This window comes from Gorilla gorilla, chromosome 8, assembly GCF_029281585.2.
Source record: "Gorilla gorilla gorilla isolate KB3781 chromosome 8, NHGRI_mGorGor1-v2.1_pri, whole genome shotgun sequence".
In the NCBI taxonomy this organism is placed as follows: Eukaryota; Metazoa; Chordata; class Mammalia; order Primates; family Hominidae; genus Gorilla; species Gorilla gorilla.
Window position 1 is genome coordinate 103,529,913 of NC_073232.2, and position 21,225 is coordinate 103,551,137.

Genomic DNA, 21,225 nt, shown 5'->3' on the forward strand with positions numbered 1-21,225 from the left:
CCCGCTGATCATCACTGCTGAGCCCCCTGGATTCAACCTCTTTCCTAGGGGTATGTATGGAGGTCTAACCTCCCTCTTTGCCTGAGTTGTAGTTACTTTTGCCAGGAAGCCCAGAGCTGGATTATGTAAAGCTCCTGGGTTTCTGTGTATGCCTGAGTGGCTGCTCTGCCAAGACTCCACATAGTTCTGTGTGTCGGACTGAAGGCCCTAGTGGAGTGGTTTCATGAAGGGTTCTCCTGACCCAGGAGTTGCAAAGATTGGTGGGGCAAGTGTGGTTTCCTTGGGTCACACATTCACTCCCTGCTTCCCTGGGCAGGGGAGATTCCCTTGACTCCGTGTGGCTCCCTGGTGGGCCATCATTTTGCCTTGCTTTTCTCTGTTCTCTGTGGGTCAGGTTGTTTCCTTGATTAGTCCCAATGCAGGTACCTGGATGTTTCAATTGAAAGTGCTGTATTTGCTCGCCCCTTTCTTTCCTGTCTTTGAGAGCCACGCACCCTAGCTGCTTCTAGTCAGCCATCTTGGCCACTCCCTGCTCTAATATTTATTTCTTTATGTTTTGCAGACAGTAGTTAAATTGATGACATCTTGAATTTCCTGTGCAGTAATTTTAGAGCTCAAGTTCAAGTAAATTTTAACTTAAAATCATTTTGGTATTTCTTTACTTTTAACGTTACCTCTTGGGCTAAATCAGCTGTACCCTCAGGTTGCCCTCAAGTTATTTGATCTCACCTGGATTTTGCCCCGACTCTCACAGCTGTGGTCTACCAGGCGTTAATTCACCAGTAGCAGTATTGCCAGGTTGCAACTGGGATCACCAGCAGTTTTCATAGCTCATTAGTTGTCTATGGCGAGAATTCTTAGGTGATTAGCAAGCAAGAGATGAAGGAATATAAAAGCTGCATGATTTCACAAGGTTGGAAGTCTTGTTGCATTGAACTTTCAATGAAAGAAATTTTGTATACTTGAAAGAAATGTTTATTGTGTAGATGAAATAAATATTTTAGACCTCAGGGAAAAACTTCATATATATATGTGTGTGTGTGTATATATATGTGTGTGTGTATATATATGTGTGTATATATATATGTGTATATATATATGTGTGTATATATATGTGTATATATATATGTGTATATATATATACACACATATATATGTAACAAATTAAAATGTTTAAAATGTTAAGTTACAAAGTTTCTTTTGTACCTTTCACCAGTTCCATCCCCTGCCTCCCTAGATTCAACTAGGGATGTACTAGTAACTTTCACTTCAAGCCAATGCCCTGCTCCATATATTGATAGGACTTGCCTCTAACATTCTTTCCATGTATAGGGAGCTGTCCCAGCTGGTTTCTGGAGGATTGCTTTACATTTATATACATTTATACTGCTGGATCAAAGTGTGATCTTCAAGGTGAGGGTTTGCTTCATCTTATGAGTGTCATTTAGAACTTGCCCACACAATGCAAGACCGGTGAAAATCGCTAGGCCAGTGATTCTCATACTTGAATGTGCACAGAAATACTGGGAATGGTATTACATTGCAGATTCTGGTTTAGTTAGTCTCAGGCGGGGTCTGAGATTCTGCATTTCTAAGTTTCCCAGGAGATGCAACTGGTCTGCAGACCACATTAGAGAAGCTTCAGGCTAGTGGTTCTCAACCCTGGTTTCATATTAGAATTATCTGGGGACTTTTAAAAAATACTGGTATCTGGGACCTATCTGTAGTGATTCGGATTTAATTGTTCTAGGATGGGGCCTCAGCATGATATATAGATATATAAGATAGATATATAAGATTTGACACTAATGTGCAAATCGGTTTGGGAACCACTGTTACAAGCTCTGCACACTTTTGCTGTGATAGATAAAGATCTTCATGTGCAGATTTTGTAGCGATCTGGCAGGCACCTTACTGAGCTTTTATGATGTGAATGCACCTGCTTTGTGGATACAGTCCATAGAGAAGGGATTCCTCTTCACTACTAGATTCCCAGAGATGAGGTAGAGGTCGCTATCAGAGAAGCACACCTAAGGAAAAACAAATAGTCTTTTCATTAAAAAAAAACAAAAACAAAAACCCAGCTATCGCTTGATATAGGAAAGAGGTTTGAAGTGATAAATGAATGCAAAGTTGGTATCTCTTGATTCATGGGGTCCTTCTGTTTTCTGCATCCTTTCAGTAAGAGATCATGGGGAAAGTGTATTATATACACAACTTCAATGCTTCATGTTTTCTTCAAAGAAGTCTATATATTTACTTCTTACTATCTGTGTGTATATGTTTACCTATAAATATATGTACCTGAAAAATGTCTGTGTAGCCAGAATTCTAGTATTTATTTTTCCTTTGCTAATTATTTAGAAAAAACTTAGAGTATTTTCTATACAGTTACTTGTCCTAAAAACTAAGTGACTTAACATCTTGATGAAAGAACTGTTGTTATTCCTAAGTTCTTTCTATACTAATGGCAGATGGATGATTCTTTTTTTTATTTTAAACTTTTAATTTTTTTAATTATTATTATACTTTAAGTTTTAGGGTACATGTGCACAATGTGCAGGTTAGTTACCTATGTATACATGTGCCATGCTGGTGTGCTGCACCCATTAACTCCCCCGAATAGGAGCAGCTCCGGTCTACAGCTCCCAGCGTGAGTGACGCAGAAGGCGGGTGATTTCTGCATTTCCATCTGAGGTACTGGGTTCATCTCACTAGGGAGTGCCAGACAGTGGGCGCAGGACAGTGGGTGCAGCGCACCATGCGCGAGCCGAAGCAGGGCTAGGCATTGCCTCACTCGGGAGGCGCAAGGGGTCAGGGAGTTCCCTTTCCTGGTCAAGGAAAGGGGTGACAGATGGCACCTGGAAAAGCAGATGGATGATTCTGTTGGCTCTAAAATCATAGGCTTTAGTTCAGTTCAAATGTTGTTTTATTATTATTACAAGGAAGACCCTAGAAGCAGAAAATACAATTTTATATATATTAAAATTATGCTAATTGCAATTTCTTAGGAACAGTAAACTTTAAAACCAGTGGATTAAAATTAAATATAATTTTGCTGCTAAGAAATTGGAATCTTCTCCCTTATGTACCCACTATTTCATTATAAAGTAGAGTTTGATTTTATTTCCTTAATGTTATCTTGTCTACTTCATGGCCACCGCCTTCATTTGGATTCTCATTCACGTTAATTTCCTCACTGACCCTCGCTACCTCCCCTCTTGCCCCTTAGGAATCTTCTGCCAGAGTCCTCTGTTATGGAGGTAGTAGGTCTTTGGCTCCTTGTCTGAGAAAAAAGTCCAGATCTGCAGAGTGTCATTTGGAGCCTGCTGACCTACCCAACCTTTTTTCCACCCTTGTCACTTGTCATTTCCCTAGATAGCAGTTTATTCATTCCTTAGCTGAGGTGGAGCATCAGGAAAGAAATATTGGAGGCTTGAAGAGAAAGGTAAAGAGGCATACAGAGTGGTTTGCGAGAAAGGGAGAGTAGATAGCACTAGGGAAATGAAGTGTGATTGCTGGGCAGCATTTAAGGTCTACTGAGAATAGGTGATTATGGATTTAAAGTAAGATTAGGTAGCATGTGGCTGCAGGAATGCAGGTGTGGAGAAGGTGGAGTCTTGCATTCTGCCAGGGCTGACTAAGACATTCCACTTCTCATCTGTGCTTTTGCATAATGGCCATGGCCTCCATCTGAAACACATTCCTTCTCTTCTTTGCCTGGCAAAATCTTCTCTTACAACCCTGATTGATAATTTTCTCCTTTTTCTAGACATCTTCTCTTGACCCTCATGATTCTTGGTCATCTCCCTGTGTTCTGTCCCCATTTTTCCATGCCATGAAAGGTATCTGTTCATACCTATCTCCACTAGACAGTGCACTCAGCAAAGGCAGGGAGGTGATGTTTTGAAATCCCAGTTTACAACATGGTGCCTGGTACATAGTAGACACACATAATAATATATGCTAGATAAATGAATATAAGATTTCTCTGTAAAGTATTGAGAATCTACACTTGCTGTTTGAGGTTCAAGATGAATTCTACTTAGTAATATATGACATAAAAATTGTATTGCTTTAATTTCTATTCTGATATACCCTTACCAAATATCCAAGCTGTTAAGATCTTTCTATATATACATACATATCTACATGAAAATGGAAGAAAGTTAAAAAGACCAAAGAATATACATAAATATTAAGTATCTAGGATAACACACTTCATAGAGCCCTGCACAATGCATGGGGTTTATCTGTTCTTTTTCACTTAGGCTTTCTTGCCTGGTAGGAAACAGTTAAAATCCTAAGAAGCATCTGAGCCAGTATTGAGCACATTAATATTTTCATATTGAACATGTCTATATTTTCAAGTTGCACTGAAGTTATGAGTATAAAAATGTAGTTTTGAAAGGTTTTCCTCAACCATGTGGAAACATACAGAGATTTTAACTGCCGAAGCAATTTCAAATAGTTTACAAATCAATAAAAGCCAGACAGAAATTAAAGTGTACCTTTTTTCCTGAGGTTAATATCTTAGTTTGTTTGTGCTGCTACAACAAAGCACCACAAACTGTGTGGTTTATATACAATAGAAATTTATTTCTCACTGTTTTTAAGGTTGGAAAACCCAACATCAAGGCATGGGCAGATTGGTCTCTGGTGAGGACCCACTTCCTGGTTTCCAGGTGGCACCTGATCCCTGTGACCTCACATAGTGGAAGGGACTCGCTGGCTTTCTGACATCTCTTTTATAAGGGCACTAACCCCAATCATGTTCTCATGATCCAGTCACCTTCCAAAGGTCTGACCTCTTAATCCTGTCACCTTGGGGGTTAAGATTTCAACATATGAATTTTGGGGGAATTCAAACATTCAGACAACAGCAGTAAGTGATTTCACATTTTTCCTTAGGAGTGAGGAGACTTGAGTTCTGGTTGTGATGTGTCGCTAAAGGTCAGTGGTGTCAGATAATCTGCCACACCTCTCTAAGCTTTAGTTTCCCCATGTATAAAACATGAGATTTGGTCTAAATTATTACCAAGGTCATTTTGAATCATCTGTGATTCTGGAAAGTTATGAAACACAGCCTGTAACCATGGTGAGGAAAGTTGATTGGTGGCTCCAGAAATAGACTTATTTTCTCCTTCTGTGTAACATTGATGCTCTCCCATTGAATCATTCTCTGGATGTTGCCTAAATAAACCAATTTCTTGATTTTTTTCCCCTTAATGCTAAGTGCTCAAAAGTGAATGAAAGATTGTCTTAAATACCAAACAAATGAGCTGTTTCTTTAAATGTAGATCTGGATTATTGTGCTGGTTTTCATTCCTGTTATAGGTATTCAAAAAGCAGAAGGTTGTGATGTGGTAAATTTAGAAACTATTTCACATCAGTTCCTGCTGTCTTTTGTGTTTGTGTGAGAACCCTATTCAAAATATATCTTATTTATTCTTCCCTTAAAATATGCTTCACTTCATTTTTGCCTTTCTGCTGGCAACGAGTCCAGATCTATAAATACTTACAGGTTTTGTCAAAATCCTTACGCTGACAGTTACGGTAGTTCTCCCTGATCCACAGGGAACATATTCCAAGGCCCCTAGTGGATGCCTGATACCATGGATAATACTGAACCCTATGTATGCTATATTTTGTTCCTATGTATACATACATATGGTGAAGTTTAATTTACAAATTAGGCACAGTAAAAGATTAACAACAACAACAACTAATAAAATAGAACTGGTATAACAATATGCAAGCATTACTACTCTTATGCTTTGGGGCCATTAAGTAAAATAAGGGTTAGTTGAACACAAGCACTGTGATGCTGCGACAGTCAATCTGATAACTGAGACGGCTACTAAGTGACTAAGAATGGTGGCACAGACAGCATGGGTACACTGGACAAAGGGATGATTCACGACAGAGAGGGACCGCATGAGATATCATCACACTACTCAGATGGCACACAATTTAAAACTTATGAATTGTTTATTTCTGGAACTTTCCATTTAATATTTTTGGACCGAAGTTGACCATGGGTAACTGAAACCACAGAAAGCAAACCCCAGATAAGAAGGGAGTACTGCACTTTTTCCTACTGACATGTAGGTAATCTAGTCAGACACAATTGTGTTTTACCCCATAAGCTTTTTGGTTTCTTGATGTGTGTTATCATAAGCTTGTCCTCAGTACAGTGATGTCCTATGTAGCCCTCTGAGAATCACTCTGATTGCAAGATCTTTGGCCATGCTTCTTTGGGATTATCCCCTGTCCAGAACACTCCACCCAAAATGAGACATTTTGACCTAGTTGGGACAAGTACAAGGCTGGTGTCAAAGTCTCACTGTCTGTGAGCATTCATGTTGGATCCAGCCCTTTGAAGTAGAGAATCAGCTCATTAAGTGAATATTTTAAATGCTTAAAGGAATAACAGAAATTTAATTTTCACTCTCTCTCCTGTAGTAATCTTTATCCAAAGTATCACATCACTGGTGAGCTGTGAGATTAGACAAGTTATTTACCCTCTCTGAGCCTCAGGTTCCTCCTCTATAAAGTTTGGATTTTATTTCTAATGTGATTTTGGCTCCAAAATTATTTTTTTTCTTTATAGTTTTGTCATCCTCTTTCCAGCCTTAAACTGCCTGAAGGCAATTAGTAGTCTTAAACTTAAGCAAGTCTCACTCATTTCTGATAGTACTTCCTTAAACAAAAATGGTTCAGTTTTCCACCCCAGAGGCATTTGTGGAATTTTTTTAAAAAAGCATTTATGACTATTTTAGTTTATTTTTCTATATATTTGAGACAAGATTAACTCAACAACTCAAGGTGTTTTGCTTGTATACCTGGATAATAGTCTAAAAATGAAGCATTCTTATTTTCATAAAAACAATAATTAAATACATTGCTGTGAGTCTTCATTAATAAGAACTAAGCTAGTCAGATGCTATTGACCACAGCCATGGGAAAATATTAAGAAAGTAATTCTTTGGTATTTATCCATCTTGCTCATCATCAATTAAGAATCTTTATTCTAATTAGCATTTTCAAACTGTTGAAAGTAAAAATAACCCTATGGAAAGATAAGTTCATTTATTTATTCAAGAAATACCTATTGAGTACCAACCAGATAGTCTTTGGAATATCAATAAACAAAACAATGATTCTTGATCTAATGGAGTCTGTTTTCTATCAGGAAACGACATACAATAAAACAGGCATAGTAAACATTTATTATATGGTTTGTTATAAGGTGGTAAGAGCAGTGGTGGAAAAATTTTAAAATAGAGCAGAGAAAGGAGAAATCAAAAGTGGGTAGGAAGAAGGGAGCTGGGTTGTAGTATAAATACCATGGTCAGGAAAGGAGATGTGGCAGGCAGAGTGACCCCTAAAAGTCCATACCCTAATCCTTGGGACCTGTAAATATTTAGGTTAAATTACATGGCAAAAGGGACTTTCCAGCCCTAATTATGGTTACAAATATTAAAATATAGAGGTTAACCTGGATTATCTGGGTGGCCCAATCTAATCAATAAGCCCTTGAAAGTCGAGAAATTATACTGGCTAGAGTTGGAGAGTTGTGGCAACAGTTGGAATGATCCAAAATGTGAGAGAGACTCCACCCACCCATGCTGAGAGTGCATGGCAAACGCAAGAAGGAAGGCATGTAGCCTTGAAGAGCAAAGAACGGCCTCCAATGAAATGGGGCGTCAGTCCTGCAGCTGCAAGAAACTGAATCCAGCCAAAGACCCAAAGGAGCTTGGAAGGAGATCCATCCCTAGAGCCTCCAAAAGGAATACATCCCTGCTGTCACTATGATTCTGGCCTTGTGAGACTAAGTAGAGGACCCAGCTCAGCCAAATTGTACTTAGACTTCTGACCTACACAACTGTGAGATGCTAAGTGGGTATTGTTTTTAAGCTACTTCGTTAGTGGTAATTTGTCATGGCAGCAATCGAAAACTAAAAGGGATGGGGGGTGGGACATTAAGCTGATAGTAGAATAAGAATGTGTTCTAGACAGAGAGAACAGTGACAGCCAAGTCCTAAGGGGAGGTACACCTGCGTGTTTGAGGGGTGGCGAGGGGTAGTTGGAGGGGAGAGAGCAGGGGGATGAGTAGGAGATAGGGTCAGAAAGGCCCTCCACCCTGGATGGAGGGTGGAGACCATGAAGGGCTTTGGCTTTTGTTCCAAGTGAGCTAGGGAGTCATTGCAGCATTTTGATCACAGAAGCAATATAATTTGATGTTATTTTGTAAAGGATCATGCTTAAACTGGCTGAAGGCTGCTCAGAAAATAGACTCTAGTAGACTGTAAAGAGGAAGGGGAGAAGCAGGGAGACCAATTAGGAAGTGATAGCAGGAATCCTAATATGAGAGGGTGATGGCTTAGACCAGCAGTAGTGGAGATGGTGAGAAGTGATCAGATTCTAGATATGTGTTAAAGACAAAGTCCATTTCTTTGTGACTTAGATTTGGGACGTAAGAGAGAGAGGAGTTTAGGATGATTCCTTGGGTTCAGGCCTGAATAGCTAGAAAAATGGAGTTGTTATCAACCAAGATGCAGAAAACTTTGGGTGGAGAGATCTGTGGTGGAGGGAGAATTGGAGGTCAGCTTGGACATACTGAGTGTGACATGTCTGTTAAACATCCAGTTAAAGATGCAGAGTGTGGTAGGCAGAATAATGGCCTCTAAAGATGTTCATCCTAATCCCCAGAAAATGTGAATATGTCACTTTAGGGAGCCAGAGGGACATTGCACATGTGATGGTTAAGATAACAACTTTGAGATGGAGAGATGATCCTAGATTATCTGGTGGGCCCAACCTAGTCACAGAAGTCCTTAGAAGTAGAGTATCTTTCCCATGGTGGTCAGAGGCTGAGGTGACTACGGGAGAATGGCCAGAGAGATGCAACGTTGCTGGATTTGAAGATGGAGGAAGGGGGCCACTGGCCAAGGAATGTGGGTGGCTGCTAGAAGGTGGAAATGGCAAGGAAACAAATTCTCCCCTATAACCTCAAGAAGGGAACACAACCCTGCAAACCCTGGATTTTTGCCCAGGGAGATGGATATCTGACCTGCAGAGCTATAAGATAATACATTTGTGTTGTTTTCAGCCACTAAGTTTGTCATAATTTGTTATCACAGCAATATAAAATGAATACACAGAGTAAGCAGTTGGATATGAGTCTGGAGGTGAGGAGAAAAAAGGTCTCGAATTCAAAAGCATAGAGATGATTTAAAGCCACAGACTGAATGAGATCACCAAGAGCATAAGTAGAGATAGAGAAGAGAAGAGGATCAAGGTGGGGGTCAAGAGAACTTGTATTGTCTTCATTTTTAAAAAAGATAGTATTAAGGATATGTTTGTGTGCTAATGAGAGCTGTCCCTCAGAGACCAAAAGTTGATGATATAAGGGAAAGAAAAGAGTGTCTGGGGTGTTATCCTCAAGTAGGGCAATAAAGATGAGATGCAGACCGTGTGTGGGGGCATTTGTGATTCACTATGGTGAAAGCAGAGAGTATAGGGGGAGTAGATGTGGTGAGAGTGTGTGTGAGTTCTCTTCTGATGACTCAGTTTTCTCAGTGGAATAGGAAGCAGCTGAGAGTGAGGATGGGGAAGGTGGTTTGAGGGTTTAAGAGAGAGAAAAGATGAGAAATAGTCCATCGGGAAATTGGGAGATTAGTAGAAGAGGGTCACATAGATTGCCTGCAGCATTAAAGGCCCACTTAAAGTTTGTGGTTATGAATTTAAAGGAGTAAATGCCACCATACACCGTTGAAAAAAGTGCCTCTGAACATTAGCTATCACCTCCTTCAAAAAAAAAGTCAAATATGAAAAGAAAATTTAGGGTGGAATTAGACAGGAAAAGCCCAGTATTGTAATCCTTCCTATCCATTGTCTAGACTCCTAGAAGATCGCTTGCCTTAGAGGGTTAATAATATTCTTAAATAATTGAATATAAATCATATGTATATATATGCATATATATATGCTTGTATATATATGCATATATATGCGTGTATATATATGCATATATATATGCGTGTATATATATGCATATATATATGCGTGTATATATATGCATATATATATGCGTGTATATATATGCATATATATATGCGTGTATATATATGCATATATATATGCGTGTATATATATGCATATATATATGCGTGTATATATATGCATATATATATGCGTGTATATATATGCATATATATGCATATATATATGCGTGTATATATAAGCATATATACGCATATATATATGCGTGTATATATATGCGTGTATATGCATATATATACGCATATATATATGCGTATATATACGCGTATATATATGCGTGTATATATACGCGTATATATATGCGTGTATATATACGCGTATATATATGCGCGTATATATACGCGTATATATATGCGTGTATATATATGCGTATATATATGCGTGCGTATATATATATAGAGAGAGAGAGACGCAGGGTCTCTGTCACTCAGACGGGAGTGCAGTGGTGCAGTCACGGCTCACTGCAGCCTTGGCCTCCTGGCCTCAGGTAATCCTCCACCTCATTTTTTAATTTTTTTGTAGAGATGAGGTTCTCACTGTGTTACCCAGGCTAGTCTCGAACTCCTGGGCTCAAGCAATCCTCCTGCTTTGGCCTCCCAAAGTGTTGGGATTACAGGCATGAGCCACCATGCCTGGCCTAAATCATATTTTTTTTTAATGAAATTTAAATGCTATCTTAGACTGGTTCTTTAAAGTAGCAGAGCCTAGACAGGGGCTTAGGGGCAATTAGTTTATTTTGAGGAATAATCCCAAAGAACAGCATTTGAGACTGGTAAGAGTTAATAGGGAACAAAGGAAACCCAATCCAAGGTTTGTTCATCAACTTGGTCACTATTGTGGGCAACTGGGACCTGTTCCTACAGGACACCCTCCAAGAATGTGCCTTAAAATTGGCTACTAGATAAAATTGGGGTGGGTGATATTCATTATTTGTCCACTTTCTCCCATCCCTTACTGGTCAAGTGTTGCCCCATGGGGTGTTAAGTCTATCATGGGACTGCACATTTGTCAGAATGGCTCACTGGTTTCCTACAGATACTCCACATGGTGGCAGAAAAGGCCCAGAGTGGAAAGCACGTGTGACTGTGCAGCTGAAGTGACATTCTGTCAGCAAGGGCTAGAATGTCAGTGCCAAGAGAAGTGATGTGAGGCAAAGATGTCCAATGCAGAAATGTGCTAATTACAAAAGTATCTCCTAAAATTTTGGCCAATAAACCATAATCAGACCCTAATTTCAGTTTACAAAGTTCAAATGTTTATATATTAGACTTTCTAAGCAAGAAACCTGTGCATGCACATTGAAACACCCAAGCCCCACAGTATCATTGAAGCACAAAGCAGAGCTTTATGTCCCTTCTCACCCCAGGGCTTTTGCACTTGCTAAGCCTTCTTGTTCCTTTATTCTCCCAGATCTTTCCATGGCTTCACAGTCATGCAGGTTTCAGCAGAAATGTTGTATCTTCAGAGAAAGTTTCCTTACTACCTTGACAAAATATCCCACCCCATCCCCCACCTCTGACCCACACTTGCCCAGCTCCTTTCCATTACACTGATGTGTTTTTCCATATTTCAGAGGGTGACAAATGCTATTTGTGTATTTCTTGTTGGTGCCCCTCACAGACTCTATGAGGGCAGCTTGACAATAGTATCCCCAGCACTGCATGGAAGGACCCTTGTCTGTACTTGTTGAATACCTGGTTATCATAATTCATCTTCTTTGTTTACTCTTTCCCTGTCATCTGGTTTCATCCCAGCCAGTGAAATCACTTACTAGATGAGGAACTGCTGAAGTACTGGGAATTCACTGGTGGACGAGATATAATCCCCACCTCAAGTCTCACAGTCTGTCAAGGAGCCTCCAGATTCTTTTTATCCTGTGCATGATGTGGAACCATTCAAATCTCTTTTTAAACAACAACAACAAAAAAAACATGATGTGGTTTTTATATTAGACGTGGACAAGTGAGCCAGTTAATGGCATGTCCTGGTTGTCTAAAGCTGAGTGACAAACTACTCCAAAACTTAACGATTTCAAACAACAGTAATCATTTATCTCTCACAGTTTCTGTGAGTCAGGAATTTGGAGTCTGGTCAGCAGCGTAGCCTGTTTCCATTCCGCTTGGCATCAGCAGGGGAGGCTTGAAGTATGGGGAAATCTTCTGAAGGCTCGCGAGCTGACTGTCATGTCCTGGGTCTAGTCTGAGACTCCTGGGCTCCTCGGGCACGTCCCTCTCTCTATGTGACTGCTCCGTGATGTATTATTTTCTGAGGGTGGCTGCACAGACGTATATCTTTGGAAAATAAAATCTCCACGGGCAGTGTTATCACAACTGCTGATGTTTATTGAGGATGAGGGCTTCCTGTGGTCCAGGCATTGTGCTAAGTATTCTCCGTGTATTATATTATCTAACCCCTGATGAGTGGGATTTGTAAGGTAGCCCTTTTGTACAGTGAAGCAATGGGGACTCACCGAAGTTAAATGACTGGTGTGAGCTCACAAAGAACTTTTGAATTTACTGGAGAAAGGGCTAATGGTGGTAGAGAGTGCATGGGAGCCTTGCTTCCAGAGGGAAAATGGGTTTCTTTACTGACTCCTCTGTCAACCGGTACTGGACATCATCCTCTCCCACCATATTCCCCTTTTTCCTTCCTATTTTCAGTAAATTTTCATTTTGTTATATTAAATTTCAATTATATTTTACCTGTGCCCTTTTCCATTGTGAACAGAAATCATTTTTGTCATGTATTGAGTCCAGATTGATCTAGAAACATAAGTATCATGAAAAGATATCTAAACTGGTTACAAAAAACTTTCTGGATCCTAAACTATAGGTATGTTGGAAACTTTTATATGAAAAAAATGACACATTTTCTTTTACCAGTGAATCCCAAACTTTTTGCATTCGGAGTACTCTGAGAATCACTTGGTTCAGTGATTTTCAAAGGAGAGTCCTCATCCTGATAGGGAGGGAACAAGTGTACTTTGTAAATGCTCCCCTCCCCACCACATCTTTCTTCCTGCCTTAAGAATGACCTGCCTGCCCCACCCAGAAAGGCAGTAGCCCTGGAATCCAGTGCATTTGAAATCTCAGTATTGAGGATCTCTTAGATTCTGTTACTTAATATGTGTTTAATGAATGAATCCCATAAATGTAACATCTCCCAAACTGCTCATGCTTCTGTGGTTTCCCCCTGAACCGTGGCATCCAGTTATTAGAAATTAGAAACATATTTAGTTTTAGGGCCCCTCCCAAGAACCTACAAGAGACAGTACATTTTTTTTTTGTTTCAGCCTCATAACACTTATTTGAAAACAGACGTTCCAAGGAAATAGAAACAAGATTTTCTTTGTCTGGATTCATTTTGCCATTTAGGAAAGAGTTCTCCTGGTTCTCAAGATGTTTCATTCATTCAATAAATATTGATTATCTACTAAGTGCCAGACATTGGGGAAGTGAATCCACATCAGTGAACAAAACAGACAAAAAATACATGCCCTCACAGAGCTTACATTCTAATGGGTAGAGATAAATATATAACATTTTTACTTTTCAGGCAATGAGAAATACTGTGGAGAAAAGTAAACCCAGAGAAGGGGAAGAGAAGTGTCAGATCACGTCATTTTATGTAATTATGTTTCCTTGGATTTCCGTCTTCTCTAAATTGAACCCACAGTCCTTACAGTGGCCCAGAAGAACCTGCGTGACCCATCCTGTCTCCTTGACCTCAGTCCCATCTGCTCATTCTCAACCACACTGGCCCGCTTGCTGGGGGAACCTTGGACATCAGCATCGTTCCTGCTTAGGACACTTTCCTTTCTCTCTGTGTAGTCACTCATCCTTTTGATAACTATAAGACCAACTTCCTTACCTGTTTTGTGGTCTTTACCCAGATGCCATCTTCTCAGTAATGCCTTTGCTGACACCTTGTTTTAAATTTCAGTCACCCTCCTTACCTACCCCTAGTACCCCTACTCTCCTGGAGGTCACCCCGAACCACTATTTCAGCATAACCATTGGCAAAGCAGCATCACTGGCTTTCTCTCTAGAAGGCAGACCTGCCTATGGGCTGCAGAGTTCAAGCTTGTCTCTGTCCTTCCATCTTCTTGGGAGTTTTCTGTAAAGGCCCTGATTAGTGGCAGCACCATGGGAATCTCCCTGGCCTATTCAGTAGCATTGATTCAATCCTGAGTTTAATTAGCAGCAATTCCCAGGATGACATTTTGGCCTTGTCATACCACGGGGCAGTACCTCTTAAGGATTGGATGTAGTTTTGTGTGATGAAGAGCCCTTCTTCAGATGGGTTATTTCTACCCCATGATCTTTGGCTGAGTGTGTTTCGTATTAGTCTTCTTCCTTTTCTTGCCAGGCCATTCTTGTTCTCCTCCTCTCTCAGATGTTCTTCTCTTTCATCACCCTCTGTGATTGCCTCATCTGAGTTCTTAGCTTTCAGTTTCACTGGCCATGCTGACCTTTTATGTATTTATTGTTTTTGTTCAGAAACTGAAACTGCATCACATACATGCTGGTTTGTATCTGTCTCTCCCATTTTATTAAAAGCCTAGTTTTTTCTTCTGTGTCTCTACCACTTTCTGGGTCTTACAGCATTCAAGGGATCATCCCTGCTTCCACAAGCAAAGTTCCAGAGTCCGTGAATTTTATGACATAATAAACAAGTAGAAAATGTGCTTGTCACAGGTTGGGTTCCCTGGGAAGCTGACTCTCAGGTGTAGTTTTGTATCCAGGATGTTTATTAGGGAATGCCCTTTGAAGGGTGGGAAGGCAGCAAGGGGGGCAGAAAAGGAGTTGAGCTGTAGAGCCAGCATGGCAGGAGCTCTGGAACTAGAATGACTCCTCAGAGTTGTCTTGACTTGGGCCAAGATGGCCAGGCCTTTACACTCCAGCAACCCTCAGTCCTTGCATCCTTGGGAAAGTGACCTTAGGCAAGGAGGATCTTTGCAGCTGAGGACATGCCTGCAAGGGGCCAACAACATCCCCATCAAGTGCAGCCCAAAGGCTTCTCTGAAGAGGGATCTGATCTCTGCTTCCCAGCATCTTCCACATTAATGTACGTGAAATTCAGCCACGGCTCCAAAATATGATGCAGTATTTTAGTTAAGAAGTAACATTCAAGGCTAGTTTTAGTTTAATACTGAAATTCGATTGAGTTCATTGAAATCCTAGGATGTTAGAGTCCAAAGAAGCCATAAAAATCCTTTATGCAACCCTCTTGTTTGACAGATAGGGAAGTGGAGTAAATAAACAAAGGAGAATAAATTTTAGTGTGGTTTCCCCAGAAACAGACCCCAAGACAAGAATTTGAGAGTAAGTGGTTTATTTGAGAGGTTCTCCCAAGAAATATCAACAGGGAAGTAGAGAAGTGGGACAGGGAGGAAAAAGAAAGCAATAAAGGGTATAGTTTCAAGAGAATTACTGCTGTGGGCAACTGGAGCTCAATCCGTTTAAGGAACTCTAGGAACTAGTCTACACGCTTCAGGCTATCCTACCCAAAGGACAGGGAAATTGGGTTACTTGCCCATCAACTATCCATCCTCCTTGACTGAGGGCTGTTTCCTGGAGATGCTAACTTCCCTGCATTTTTGCCTCACTCTGGGAGAGGGCCCAGCCTGCTCCCAGAGCCAGAATAAAAGCCACAGGTGTTCAAGAATGCTGCCTTCAGCATGTAGAGATGAGCGTGGAGGAGATAAGAGAGAGGAGGAGACAGTGACAGTGTCTGCTATAGGGGATTGCCTGAAACTGAACCAGAACTCTGGTATCCTGACTACTGACCAGGGTTCTTTATGCTGATTATTAATATCTTCCTACTCAGTGCCCAAAATTGTTCAACTAATCTAGTTAAGAGAGAGTGAGGGTATAGAAAGAACAGGGGATGTAGCCCCTTTCTGGGAAGTGCACATATATGTTTGAAAGAAGAAGAGAAGATTTTATAAGCATTAATATCAACAGGTATGGATGAGATTGCATTGAAAGCTGTGCATTGCATTTGTCATTGTTGAGGTGCTGCTATAAGGGGCTGTGCCAGAAGGGAAGGTGCTGTTTGTTTTGTTTTGTTTTTAAGATATTGAGTCTTGAACGCAGTCTCAGTGGGAAATTTGAACATAATTGGCAGAGGCTGAGAGGCAGGACTGTGTACTGGTGAAGAGTTGGGGGCCTTTCTAGTGGGCAATCTAGTTTATCCTATATTCATCACTTTGTGGTCATTGGACAGTGGGCAAATTAAGCTTTGGTTTCTTCCTGTATACGGTGGGGCCAATTATAGAACCCGATTCATAAGGGTGTTGAGAGCATTCAGTGAAGTAATTTGGTGTAAAAATATTAACCTAGAGCTTGCTGTGTAGGAGGTTGATAACATTAGCTGTGTTCGTGATTACTGTTGACAGAGGGAAGTGGAAAGGGAGGGTCAGGTGGGAGAATGGTCAGAGCTTGGGCAAGCACAAGATTCAAGAAGCAAATGGAAAAACAGTGTAAAGTGGAACTCCTGAGATACCAGGGAGGTGATGGGGAAAGTTTTATAAAAGTGAGAAGAGCTGCCCACTTAGACCACATTTTCATGGGATCTGTCTTAGTTTGTTTTCTGTTGCTACAGCTGAATACCTGAGACTGGGCAATTTATAAAGGAAAGAAATGTATTGCTTACATATCTGGAGGCTGGGACATCCAAGGGTGAGGTATCTGGTGAGGGCCTTCTTGCCGGTGGAGACCCTCTGCAACGTTCTGAGCTGGGCATCACATGGTGAGGGGCTGAGTGTGTCAGCTCAGGTCTCTCTTCATATAAAGCCACCAGTCCTATCATGGTCCCCCCAGTGACATTACTAATCTTAATTACCTCCCAAAGCCCCACCTCTAAATGCCATCAACGTATGAATTTGAAGATTAAGTTTTCAGCACATGAAATTTGGGGAACTCATTCAAATCATAAACAGGAGCTTAGGTCCCATAAAGTGAAAGCTTACCACGAAGCCCAATGTGTAAAAAAAATACGTAAACAGAGTTATGTGTTTGAAGGTGGAGTGGAGAACTATCTTCTCCCCTCCTCCCTCCACCCACAGCCCCTGAGGGAATTCTGAGAAACCCCAAGGCAGCAAGAACAAAAACAATGTCTGCAGAAAGATTTTTTAACACTACTGTAACACCTCATTTGTTCTGTATTGAGTTCATTTTCCAGAAAACCTTTTTTTTTTTTTTTTTAAGAAACCCATCTTGGATGAAAATTTTGTTTAAGTGTGTCACTTTTTTGCCTTCTTAACAAGGCTGAATGAAAACCTTTTAATCTGTTCTTGATGACTTTTGATCATAGTGATTGAACATTTGGTTAAGGTTCTGTGCTTTAATGTGGTGATTTCCACCCTCAGAGTTTCTGAAGTGTTAGGACTGTTTACTGGCACTATGCTTTTGAAATTGTTAGAAGAAGCAGGATGGCATCAAGGGAGGGTCCTGGACTTGGGAGCTACACTGTCCAGGATTATATCCAAGCCTTGCATTTTATTAGCATTGTGACCCGGGGTAACCACTGTTTGCCTCAATTTCTTCTTTCCCAAATTGAGAAGAATAATTGTACTCACCCCCTACGATTATTGTGAGAAATAAATAAGTTTTTATATGTTCATTGCTTAGAACCATGCCTTCATATAAAATGTGCTGTATAAGTGCTATGATGATGATGGTCGATGTATCTGTTTTTATGGTTCTTCTGTCTTTTTTGATGTAGTATGGTGGTTAAGCCTATAGACTCTGAAGCAAAATAACCTGGATTTGAATCCACCACCATTGTGATCTGATTGTTTTAAGCTGATTAATTTTTGTGAACCTAATGATTTCAGTAAAACCCACCATTGTGACCTTGAGAGAGTTAATTTAATTCCCTGTGATTCAGTTTATTCTTCTGAAAAATGAGGCAAATAATACAAAGTAGTTAACAGGATTGTTGTGAGGATTAAATAGGATAAATTTGTAAGCTCTTAGCACAGTATTTGGCACACAGTGAGTAGTCATTGCCTAGTAGTCATCGTTACTGTTAATTATTAAGAGTCTAAATGAGGGATACTGTAATATAATATACAGCCAGAAGTTTTTACTATATTTGACTCCTTAGAAGCCTTGAAAACTTCCTTCTTGTACTTAATTGGTTTCAGTAAATAGAGGTTATTAACTAATTATTGATCTTAAATAGTAAGTTATTTTCAATGTGCTTCTTAATGTTGGGGCAAGGGGTAGTTAGGCGAAAAGATTGGCCATTTATGCTATATAATATGCTTACTATCAAACTGTGACTCAACTTTTAGATGTATTTATGTTGAAGGAGTTAGATCATTCTTTGCTTAAAAGGTTGACATGATTAATGTTCAGATGAGGGGATATTTTCAAAGGAAGAAAAACAGTAAAGAAATGTGTTGGTGAAAATGACTAGAAACGATACAGGGTAAGCAGCAAATTTTCTGATGCAGAATACAGGCCAAACATGATTTAAAAAAGCAAGAAAGCAAACAAACAAAAATGGTGACTTTGCAGCCTTGATGGAGGTAGGGGCAGGGTAAGTGTTCAGCCGCAATCTACCAGCAAACCCCTTGGTACTAAGCATTTTAAGGGCTAATTTAGGTCTCTAGGGCATGCCACTATCAAGACTAACCCATTCAGGAGGGCTTTGTATAGCCAAGGTTTTGTTGCATATTAAAATGTTTAGAAAAATTATCCAACATTTGGGAATAAGGCACAGGATGATTGCATGTCTTTTTAGCGTTTTCTTGGAGCACTTAAGACACCAGCCAAGGATCATGTAATTCTCTAGGAAAGTGTTCCTTTGTTTAACTTACTTTTGATTAGGATCCAGATTCTATGAAGTTAGATGTTAATTTGTAGATTGATCCCCTGCAAATGATTTCTGTCTGATAAAGAAGATAACCCCAAAGGTTATAGTTTTATTGCCCTATAGGATAGTAACTAGTTTTATATCTAAATTAGCAATCTTATTTCAGTATTCTGTATTTCATTGACTGTATACACTTAGTCTTTCCTGTATTACATTGAACCAGATGTGCCATCCTGCTGAGTTAAAATAAATTTTTGACATATGCTTAATATATATTTGTACAAGACTCATGTTTTTAATTTCTTGAAAACTACATCCTGATAAACCAATTACCTATATTAATGGAAATTTTCTTTCCTATTGTTTTCTCCATTCTCTTAACATTTTTCATTTCCATTGTAATTTTGAAATTGAAATAAATTTTATAGATCCTTTATTCTTTTAATATAGGAAATCTGTCAACAACAAAAACAAGTGTATATATTTAAAAGTTTTAAACCTGATTGTTTTAGGCTGTTTAATTTTTGTGAACCTAATGATTTCAGTCAGGCCCACATTTCTGAAATGAGCGTTATGTCAGTGTAAGCTAATTTAACACTTTTATGCAGTTTTCATAAGTGATTGTACAACTATTTGATGTTTATTGTTGAGTTTGTGAAGCATGACACCACAAAATCATAAAAATGTTCTAATATCTGTAACCAGAACTACAGATAAGGTAGTGATAACATTTAGAGAACATGTTTTTGAATAGTGATTTGCTTTTATAAAGATTAAACTTTTAGAATTATGAATATAATGTTTAATTTGCATAAGTTTATGTCTACTCTTTACTGCTCATAAAATATTCTGACAAGCTTTGCAATAGGGAAGAGGGCTGTTAGGGATGTCTTAGATGGGATTCCAGCATTGGATAATAAATTGAACTTATTGGATTAGGTTTTAATTAAACCTTAATCTGAATTAAGGTTTTCATTTAAAAAAAAACCTTACATTAGTCTTTCCTCCTTTCGTTAGATGATTGCACTCAAGTAACTGTCTTATATACTTTTAACTAATATTTACTTCATAGATATTAATTTAATTCTTCTAGAATGCAGACTCTATGATGACCAGGCCAAGTCTATTTTATTTACTATTGTGTTCCAGGCACATTTTTACAAACAGCCTGTTTGGAATTTACTAAAACACAGAATAAGTGGATATGAAATGGTAGAGCCATTCCTTTCCAGACAAATGTTTGGTTCTCAAGTCTTGGAAGATGATAAACATAAGAACCCAGAAAGTGCAAAGAAGGAGAGCTCCAAGGATAAAAATAGTTGTACATAGCAAAAGTTCCCCACTGCCAACTCATTATTGCCACGTCCTGCCCTTTTTCTCTCTCTTCTTCAGATTCCTTCCTCCATTCACTGCCTCACTGTCTTTTGTGAAAATGAGTACTTTGGGTATTGTTTTGATTCTGTGTAGGTCACCAAGATCAAGAAATGTAATAAATGCCTTTATCTGGGCACAATGGTGAAAGATTTCCTTGATGTTCAAGTTTTAACTTCTTTCTCATAAAATACCAGAAATAATGTTTCTTAAAATTTGGAATACATAGCTATATTTAAATTGAAATATATCTATAAACTATCTGGTAAATTTGTAATTTTTATCTACATAAACAATTTTTTAAAATTTTATGAGTAAACTAAGTTATATGTAACACAGTTTAGGATGCTAATTCTTATGGTCCAGTGAGATTAGATATGTAAATACAGTTATTTTAAATGCATAAAATATATTTATCTCTCTCACTAGAGTCACTAAGTTGGGCAAAATCTTCATTTCTTTGATTTTCCCTGTCATCCAGCCTTGAGCGCAATTGTTCCCAAATATTTTGAAAGGCTATTATGGAATGATTTTTCTTTTTTCTGGGTTTCTAAATCTAAATGACTAGACATTTTAAATACACACACACACACACACACACACACCCACACACATGGCCCAGCTAACATGGAGCAAATTATCTGCCACCCTTCCCTAAGTCAGACCTGGTACTCTAAATCCTTCACAGATAATCTGTGAATAAAAACACACCCACAGACCTAGATATTAGTATTTTAAGTGACAAGGCTATATTCCAGCGTTCATTCATAAACTGAGCCAAGCTCAAAGTACATTTTTCCTGAAGAAACAATGTTGTAAACATTATAAATGATGAGTTTCTCAGGCCAGGCCACACAAGTCCTATCTAATCTGTGTTTGTCCATTGAACTATTCCTCTATCCGTCAAACACCTAGAGAGTTTCTACTTTATGCCAGACTCCTTGCCCTGCATCGGACCAC

General features: G+C 39.3%; 1 protein-coding gene across 5 annotated transcripts in view; it reads left to right on the forward strand.

Moving 5' to 3' along the window:
* Window positions 1-21,225, forward strand: part of PCGF5 (polycomb group ring finger 5) — a 123,119-nt gene that overhangs the window by 23,154 nt on the left and 78,740 nt on the right. The window lies entirely within an intron of this gene.